This window comes from Varanus komodoensis, unplaced genomic scaffold, assembly GCF_004798865.1.
Source record: "Varanus komodoensis strain SLA01 unplaced genomic scaffold, ASM479886v1 scaffold31, whole genome shotgun sequence".
Taxonomy (NCBI): Eukaryota; Metazoa; Chordata; class Lepidosauria; order Squamata; family Varanidae; genus Varanus; species Varanus komodoensis.
Genome location: NW_025335780.1, coordinates 7,234,506 through 7,242,766, shown reverse-complemented (window position 1 = coordinate 7,242,766; position 8,261 = coordinate 7,234,506). Strand labels below are relative to the sequence as shown.

The 8,261-nt window shown below is 44.3% G+C and overlaps 1 pseudogene; it reads right to left on the bottom strand.

The window, feature by feature from the left end:
* Positions 1-4,005: 4,005 nt before the first annotated feature.
* Positions 4,006-4,447, bottom strand: LOC123027219 (annotated as a pseudogene).
* Positions 4,448-8,261: the final 3,814 nt, after the last annotated feature.

Here is an 8,261-nt window from a genome sequence, read left to right as displayed (position 1 = left end):
ATTGTTGTTTCATTGTAAACCACCCAGAGAGCACTTGAGCTTTGGGGCAGCATATAAAACCAACCAACCAACCAACCAACCAACCAACCAATCAACCAACCAACCAACCAATGCTACTGCTATCTGATCCATGTGGGGCTTCCCTTGAAGATGGTCCAGCAATTTCAGCGAGTGTGCGTGTGTGCGTGCACAAACAAGTTCAACATAGATTTTAATGGAATGCTAGCAATAGTCCAAGCAAGCAACCAAAACACTGGACCTACTGGGCTCCCTCAGATGGATAATTTCTGGATCACCATTGACAATCGTTACTTTTTGTTGTTCGTTTTCTAGAGGAGGCATGCTCATTTCCAAAGGGCCCCTCCTAGAAGGATGGGGCCCAAACAAACTAAGAAGGAGTGTTCTTAGGAGTAAACACTAGAAGATGTCCTTTGGTGTAAGATGAATTCTTTCTTAGCCTCCAGTTCAGCATTTATGGTGTTTTTTTAAAGAAACAATTGGATGGAAAAAATATGGCTTTGATTTTAACTTCCACTTGATCCGTATTTTGTAAATTAGAGCCACTTCCTCCTGTCCTAAAGGGCAGCCATTCAAACAGGCCGGTCACAATCCTGCACATGAACTAGACCGTTGGGATGCTTTCTCACCTGACTAGCATCTCCCCACAGAAACAATGCTCCCACCAAAGCTGCCTGATTGTGTCTTGCCATTTCGATTGTCACCCATCTTGTTCATCTCTGGTCTTGGAAGCCAAATTCCTGATAAGGTCACACATGTTCTGTTGTAATACTTTACTCTGAGATTGCCAGGTCTTTGTACCAGTTCCTAGCAGTCTTTGGTTGCCAGCGATTTAATCACCCATCAGGAATAGTTCAAGAACCTCACTTGGAAAGTTCCCGATTGTCCTCAGACGTTCTTTTTCTGGAATAAACTGCACACCAGGTCCCAGCTCGGTTGGTTGGCATCTTTGCCTCCTTGTGGTGACAGTGACTCAGAACAGGAACGCCGGTGCTTCTTTGCTAGCCGTATGAAAGGGAGCAACCCCAAGGAGGACCAGCCAGGCCTACAGACCTCTGCAGTAACAGCCAGACTATAAGTTCTGCCCAGCTCAAGGTAAACCCCTTTGTCACATCCTCCAAACTCCTGTTTGCATCATCTGCAAACGTGAGCATGGGAAATATTATACCAGTATAAATTTGCACACTGCAAATAAACCCTATATTGGGACACTACTAATATAGAGGGAAGTAGTCAAAATTAATTCTGTTCTCCTGAAAACAAAAACAAAAAGATAACTCCCCTGCCAAAATGAAAACCAAGTTTTAATAAAGTCTTAACATATGTAGCTGAAACAAAGGCATCTTTCTTTCCTCTTTATCCTTGTCTTCACTATTGTTTCCACTGAGTAAAATTATTGGGACAGACTCATGTCATCTTATATTCCGTAAATCACTGAACACTGATGGTGCTATATGTACAAACAAAATAAAAACAATACCACAAGGAAGTACTGGAAATATGGGCAACTGTGCTTATGGTAAAGATTTATTTCTTTATTATTAAGCCAGGTAGAATTAAATAAAATTATCTGACTTTTAAAACAGGCAGAATGTTTTCTCTGCTTCACTGAGCAGGGACTTGGACTCAGTGTGGATGGTACTGATTGTTTGTTGGGTCCTGCAACATGGAATGGAAGAACTTCAGTGGCATACACTCCATGTATCTTTTCTAGGGATGGAAAAAATGTGCAGTTTTAGAAATGGCAATTCCTCTCAGTCAAAAATGCACATTTCCCCCATAGGCTAAAGTGTGAACATGCAGATGTTGGGGTATTTACACATCACTAAATGCAAGTTTGGAAAAGATTGAAAATTTCTCAAGCATTAATTCGTCTCACATTAGCATTTCAGGTTCAAATTATCTGCAAACAGGGACAACATTCAGTGAGCAGACAAATCTGGAATTCAGTATTTCCCCTGTTATCACCATCCAGCTCCAAGATAGTTTTGCTTTCTATCAGTTTCTCATTTTCCCAACTTTGTTTCATCTCAAACTTTGACTATTTCTTCAATTTAAAGGCAATTTGTCAAAAACTTTGAGAATTTGTTTAGAATTTGCATGAAAATTCATACGCGTTTTGTTCTCATTTCTGCCAATGCACAGATGTTTGGTTAACAGACACTTTTGCCAGCCATTTTTCTAACAGAATGCATGTTTGAATGTTATTTTCTGCAATATATCCACTTTGCTGTGCAGTTTTAATTGGTGAACTCTGTTGCAGCATTTGGAAACGTACAAATTCTGAACAATAAATGAATGTCAGTTTGCATAATGGTTCGGGAATAGAATTATTCAAAGATGATTTAAGCATGGCACATGGAAATGTCCCAATTCTCCTGGGGTGGATTCCCTGCTATAAAAGCCATTCAGGGATATTTTAGCAACTATCCAGATGTAAACAGAGCAACTCCTATCAATATGAAATCACAATAGGAGCAAAAACCTCTTGAAAAAAGAAGATTTGGCTTGTTCAGACCTTAGTTTCCTCATTTGTTTCCAGCCGTGGGGGTCAGGGCTGAGGACACGCAGAGCCCAGATGCTAAACTGAGAATATCATCTGCATCTGGCTCTTTGGCTGCATCTCCGGGCTGATCTGCTGGCAATCCTGGATTTGCCAGTGGGTCTGTCATCTGTCATATTGTTAGGTTGCTGACAGGCTGTCTCCGACTGCCTTCCCTTCCCTTCCCTTCCCTTCCTCGCCTGCCTTTGCATTTCAGCTGCATTTGCTGCGGCTGATAGTATTACAGGTTTAAGAACAAAAGAACCGAAAACACAGTCATGCCCTGTCATTTCTAAGTCAAACTCAGGAGAGCTTTGCTTTCCAATATAGATAAATATAGACATGTGTCACATATTTATTATTAGACTGATTAAAAACACACACATCTCACCATCGTGGTCGTTAGGAGAATTCCTGAGAGACTCATGTGTGTCCATGTGTGTGTGTTTTCATTCGTTGCTTGATGAGGGACACTGAATTGTTTTTACATGGACTCCAATAGGCTGCTGCCTAGACAAACGCCTGCACATTTTAAGTCCTGTTATTTCCAGGGGAAAACTCAACACCTGCTGAACCGTCTCCCAAGAAAATCAGTGAGTGGTCAAATGAGGATAGAGTTCAGCAGTATCTCTTTGTAGTAGTTCAGCTTTTGCATCTTCCAGAGAAAGAATCCTGGAAGCAAAGATGCCCAGAATTCATTTTCAAATTCACCGATCACCTTTAAACTTCAGTAGGACTCTGTAGAGCAGATACACACCTTGAAAAAGGAATGAAATGTGTTGCCTTTCTTTCAAATCATACCTTCTGTGTTATCATCTATTTGCCTGTTTCTTTACTGCCTAAAGACCAAATTGGTGAATAGATTAAAAACATACAGTGCCATCTTTAATTAAGTTTATTTTATTTATTTATTTAGGAAGCTTCTATGCTGCCCCATTCTCCGAAGCCTCGGGGTGGCTCACAACAATAAATAAATAATCATAATATAAAAACAATATAATTTGAGACGACCTGGCCAGAGATATAAAGCAAATAAATAATATTAACAATTAAAATGACGTTTAAATAAAAAGGTCTTCGCCTGGTGCCGAAAAACAAATAATGACGGCGCCAGGCGGACCTCTCTGGGGAGCGCATTCCATAGATTGGGTGCCACCGCAGAGAAAACCCTCCTCCGAGTACTTACCCTCCTAATATCCTTCACGGAGGGTTCCTGGAGAAGGGCCTCTCCCACTGATCTCAAGCGGCGGGCGGGCATATATAGACGTAAGTGCTCCTTCAGGTAACCAGGACCCAAGCAGTTAAGGGCTTTATAGGTCATAACCATAAGTTGGTCATAAGTTTCTTTGGAAGTAGCACACGTTCCCCTAATAAACATGTTCCCAAGCTGAAGTTCACATAATTAGATTGTAGTTCATTAATCCCACTGTTATGAACACATCTCTTCACATGGCAAACAGGATCAAGACAGCAACCACTGGACAGAAGAGACCCCTGGCTTCACATGGGGCAAATCACAGAATAGCAGAGGAGAACAGCGGACGCTTCAGAGAATGGTTTCTGGCAGAACCAATGATTCAGCTCCTAAGAACTGTTCCAGCACCAGCACCAGAACCAATAAATTTGGCCGCACTGTCAATGCCCTTGCTTTTAGTGCTAGTTTGGTATTCCCTTAGTGCTGGATGACTGCCAGCGTTCTGGGGCCCAGTAAGTGTTGCCCAGATAGTTTAGGAAGCTACAGAATTGTTTAAGGTTCCTCTCGAGTCCTGACTTCTGGCATAGACAACAGCAATGCAGAAATTGGTCCGTACAGGAGCCTTGATGTGGCACGGATCAATGCAGGGAAGCAGGGCCAAGCTTGATGCAGATGAACACAGTTGCTGCCATGGTTGTGGATGAGCAGACAGGTGGGTGTGTGGCTGGAGGAACTCAGAGTTGTCTGGGGCCCCTGGGGCTGAGACTGGCAGCAGCGGCTCCTCCGCCTGAGCTGGTAAAGCTGTAGAGATTGAAGGGGCTGCACACTCCCTTACAGCACCAACATTAAACAATGAAAACTGCAGATGGAAACCGAGATAAAACCCACAGCGAAGAAGAACTCCAGTCATAAAACTGGATTGCAACCAGTAGCAGAATGGAGTAGAAAGAGCACGAAAATCAGAAATGTCAGCTGGAATAGCGATAGCAAGCTCTTGACTTGCACCAGAAAACCATTTGTGTCCCCTAAGTGGGGAGAGCATGTCCCCACATGGGATGCCATCACCTGAGACGATGATAAAATGTGTATGTTTTTCATCACTCTAGTAGTATAAATGTATCCCATGTCTGTACTTATCTGGAGAAGGGTCTCAGATAGTGATCTTAAAATCAGGATAAATACTTTGCATTAACTACTTTCTTCCTTCAGGACAGAGCAAGTCTGAATAGGAAAAGGGGGGCAATAAAATGGTGAAGATGGTTAAACTCCCAGCCAACCAACCAACCAACCTTCCCAACCAAACCTTCTTCCAGGATAGTCTATTCCATTCCTCCACCCCAGCAACTTTCCATTTCTACACGCAAGGACTCAGCCATTTCTGAGTACCCCCAGTCCTCATTAGACGGTTCTGGCATATCCTGCCCTTGGTTGCTTTTTCTGAGGCATTTCTCTTGGACCTCCGTGGTCTTTGGGGTCTCCCTAAGCCAGTTGGCAATGACCCTTTTGTGCACTGATGGTGCCATTTTGCCTGCATGAGGATCCACACTTGAAGAGTGCAAGTGATCAAGATATTCAAGGTGTGAATACACATGATGGTCCATGAAGTTCTTTTTAAACTTTTCATCAAATATAAGTTCTGAATGGCATCCTGCAGGTCTATTTTCAGGTAACATCAATAGAAGTTGTGTGTGTCTGTGAGTGTGTATAGGTACAAGCTAGATTTAATACATACCTTCAAAGGAAGATATTTTGGATAGCTCTCTAACTCTGAATAGTTATACTTGTGTATTTACCCGAGGATACCCATCCATGTAACATCTGAAGTGCATTCTTGAATCTGCAATCCTATAGAGTTGTACTCAGAAGTAACTTCCATTCAACTCTATTGGACTTACTTCTGAGAGCTCATGCATAGGACTGCACAATAAACATGTCTGCCCAGGAGTGTCTGAGACAGGTTGGCTTCTGAAGCGCACACGGTGTCTGGTCTTGGCATATTCAGCCCAATCAAGCATGAGAAGAACAGAATCCGGGTTTTATGCTCAAGAAGAAGTTTGATCGCCAGCTAGAGGGCAATTGACCCTGAATGCACGGGGCAGTTCCCTTTTATACCTTCAGTGACCAGGTAGCATTGGCAGGCACTCACTGGATAGAAATTCCTGCTGTGGATGCTGATGGGTGCATTTGAGCTCTGCTGGTTCTCTGAACCCTGGCAAGGGACTGCTTAATTCAGGCCCGTGTGATTCTGCTTTGATTGCTTCAGCAATATGAGGGGTGTGACCAGCCCACCTGAGCTTAGTGTTGGGCAGCCAGGTATGCCCTACACTTCTAAAGGGACCAATGAGCTATTCATTGTGTGTGTGTCCAATTGTATAGACCAAGTGTGTGTGAGTGTGCCACTTAAAAAAAAGTAACTCCAAAAAGTAGGTACGTCTACAGAATGTGATGCCCCTTAAAGCGCAGCCACAGGGTGGTTTTTTCCCCCCTTCACTCTCCCTCTGTCTTACACACACACACACACACACACTTGCCTGATGATCATGGAAGAAGGGGCGGACAGTCTGCTGATCAAATTCGCAGTCGATACTAAAACTGGAGCAGTGGCCACAACTGAGGAGCAGGTACTCCAGATCCAAAAGGATCTGGACAGACTATGGAAGTGGGCAGGAGACAACAGGATGGCGTTCAATGTAGATAAGTGCAAGGTCTTGCACTTGGGGCATAGGAATAGCTGTCATAAGTACAGGTTAGGTGACAAGTGGCTGGAGAGCAGCACTTGCAAAAGGGACCTCGGGGTACTGGTTGACTGCAGGCTAAACATGAGTCAGCAGTGTGATGCGGTGGTCAAGAGGGCGAACGCCACCCTTGGTTGCATAGCCAGAAGTGTGGGTTCTAGATCAAGAGAGGTATTACTACCACTCTGCACGACTCTGGTGCGCCTGCAACTGGAGTATTGTGTTCAGTTTTGGGCCCTTTATTACAGAAAGGATATAGACAGATTGGAGTCAGTGCAGCGTAGGGCCACAAGGTTGGTGGCTGGTTTGCAGGGGATGCCGTATGAGGCAAGACTGAGGGAACTGGGTCTCTTCAGCCTGGAGAAGAGGAGACTCAGAGGGAATCTGTTGGCGACATACAGGTACGTGAGGGGGTGTCACACGGAGATGGGTAGAGACCTGTTCTCCCCTGCAGAGCAGGGCAGGATGTGCTCCAATGGAGCAAAAATCAGGGAACCAAGGTTCCATTTAGATGCCAGGAAGCACTTCCTGACAGTTAGGACCCTGAGGGTGTGGAATGCGCTTCCACGAGAGGTCGTCGAGGCCCCATCAGTGAGAGTGTTCAAAGATAGGCTGGACATGCACACGGTGGGCATGTCATGAGCGGAGCTAGCTGGAGCTGGGGGTCAAACTAGATGGCCCAGGAAGCCCCTTCTGACTCACTCTGTTTCTCCGTTTCTGTGTTTCTATGTCTGCCTTATGGAGGTGCAAGAAAACATCCTTCATCTACCAGACACAAAGGCGTGTATGTTGAAATACCATGCTATTTCTTTTGGCTTCGTTGATGTGATATTTCCCAAGACCACACAACCTGTCTTTACTATCAGGGACTCCAGCAAAAGAATAGGATGCTGGGCTAGTGTGCCGTTATGCTCATGGGATATAGAAGGAAAGAGAGAGATGAAATGTCGGCTCCTGCACTGAACAGCTAGCTGGGCTTCTGAGCGAGCTTGGCCTCCCGTAAATATCCCAAGCCTGGCTTTCTGCCTGTTCCACTGCCAAATCACTTGTGCGTATGGTTAAGCCACATCTTATGCCTACAAAACATTTGCAGCTCACATTACTTTTTAATGAGTGCCTTCTTCCCCTACTCTTGCTATGTGAAGTAGGGTAGCCAGTTGTACTCTTTGCAGATGGTATTCTCTATTTTGGATGGATTGTAGAGGACGTGCCCCTAACTGAAGGGGTCCCCCGAGGGAATGTTTGGGCCAAATCTTGGGTGAGGGCAAAGACCCTTGAAAGCGCCTCTCCGCATCCCTGGCCGGGATACTGAGCAAGACACACGGATCACCTCCACTACATATGCATGTTACAGTTTTGCTTAAAGTGTGATTATTTTTAAAGGTGCATATATATTTACATATGCCATGCAGATTGGGAATCTCTTCTTTGGTTATTCAAATGTGTAAGTGAACACCCCAGAAAATGATTATCTTTTTGCTGAAAAGGATATTTGCAAGCCAGGTGGACATGTGAGCTGCCTCAAAATGTGTAAAAATGGTACAATTACACCTCTACCCACTTTCAGCAAGCTCAGCAAACCTGCCCCGCTGAAAACACAGACGTTGTCAAGGCTGTTGCAAATAGATTAAACATTGACTTCAAGGCTGCATGACAAATTTGTTTTGGTTTATTTTTGATCAGGAATTACTTTCGCCTCCCAGACTGAGCACAGACTCCAACACAATCTGCACTCGCTGTTCTTCCTGAACTTGCAGTGTGATTCATGATC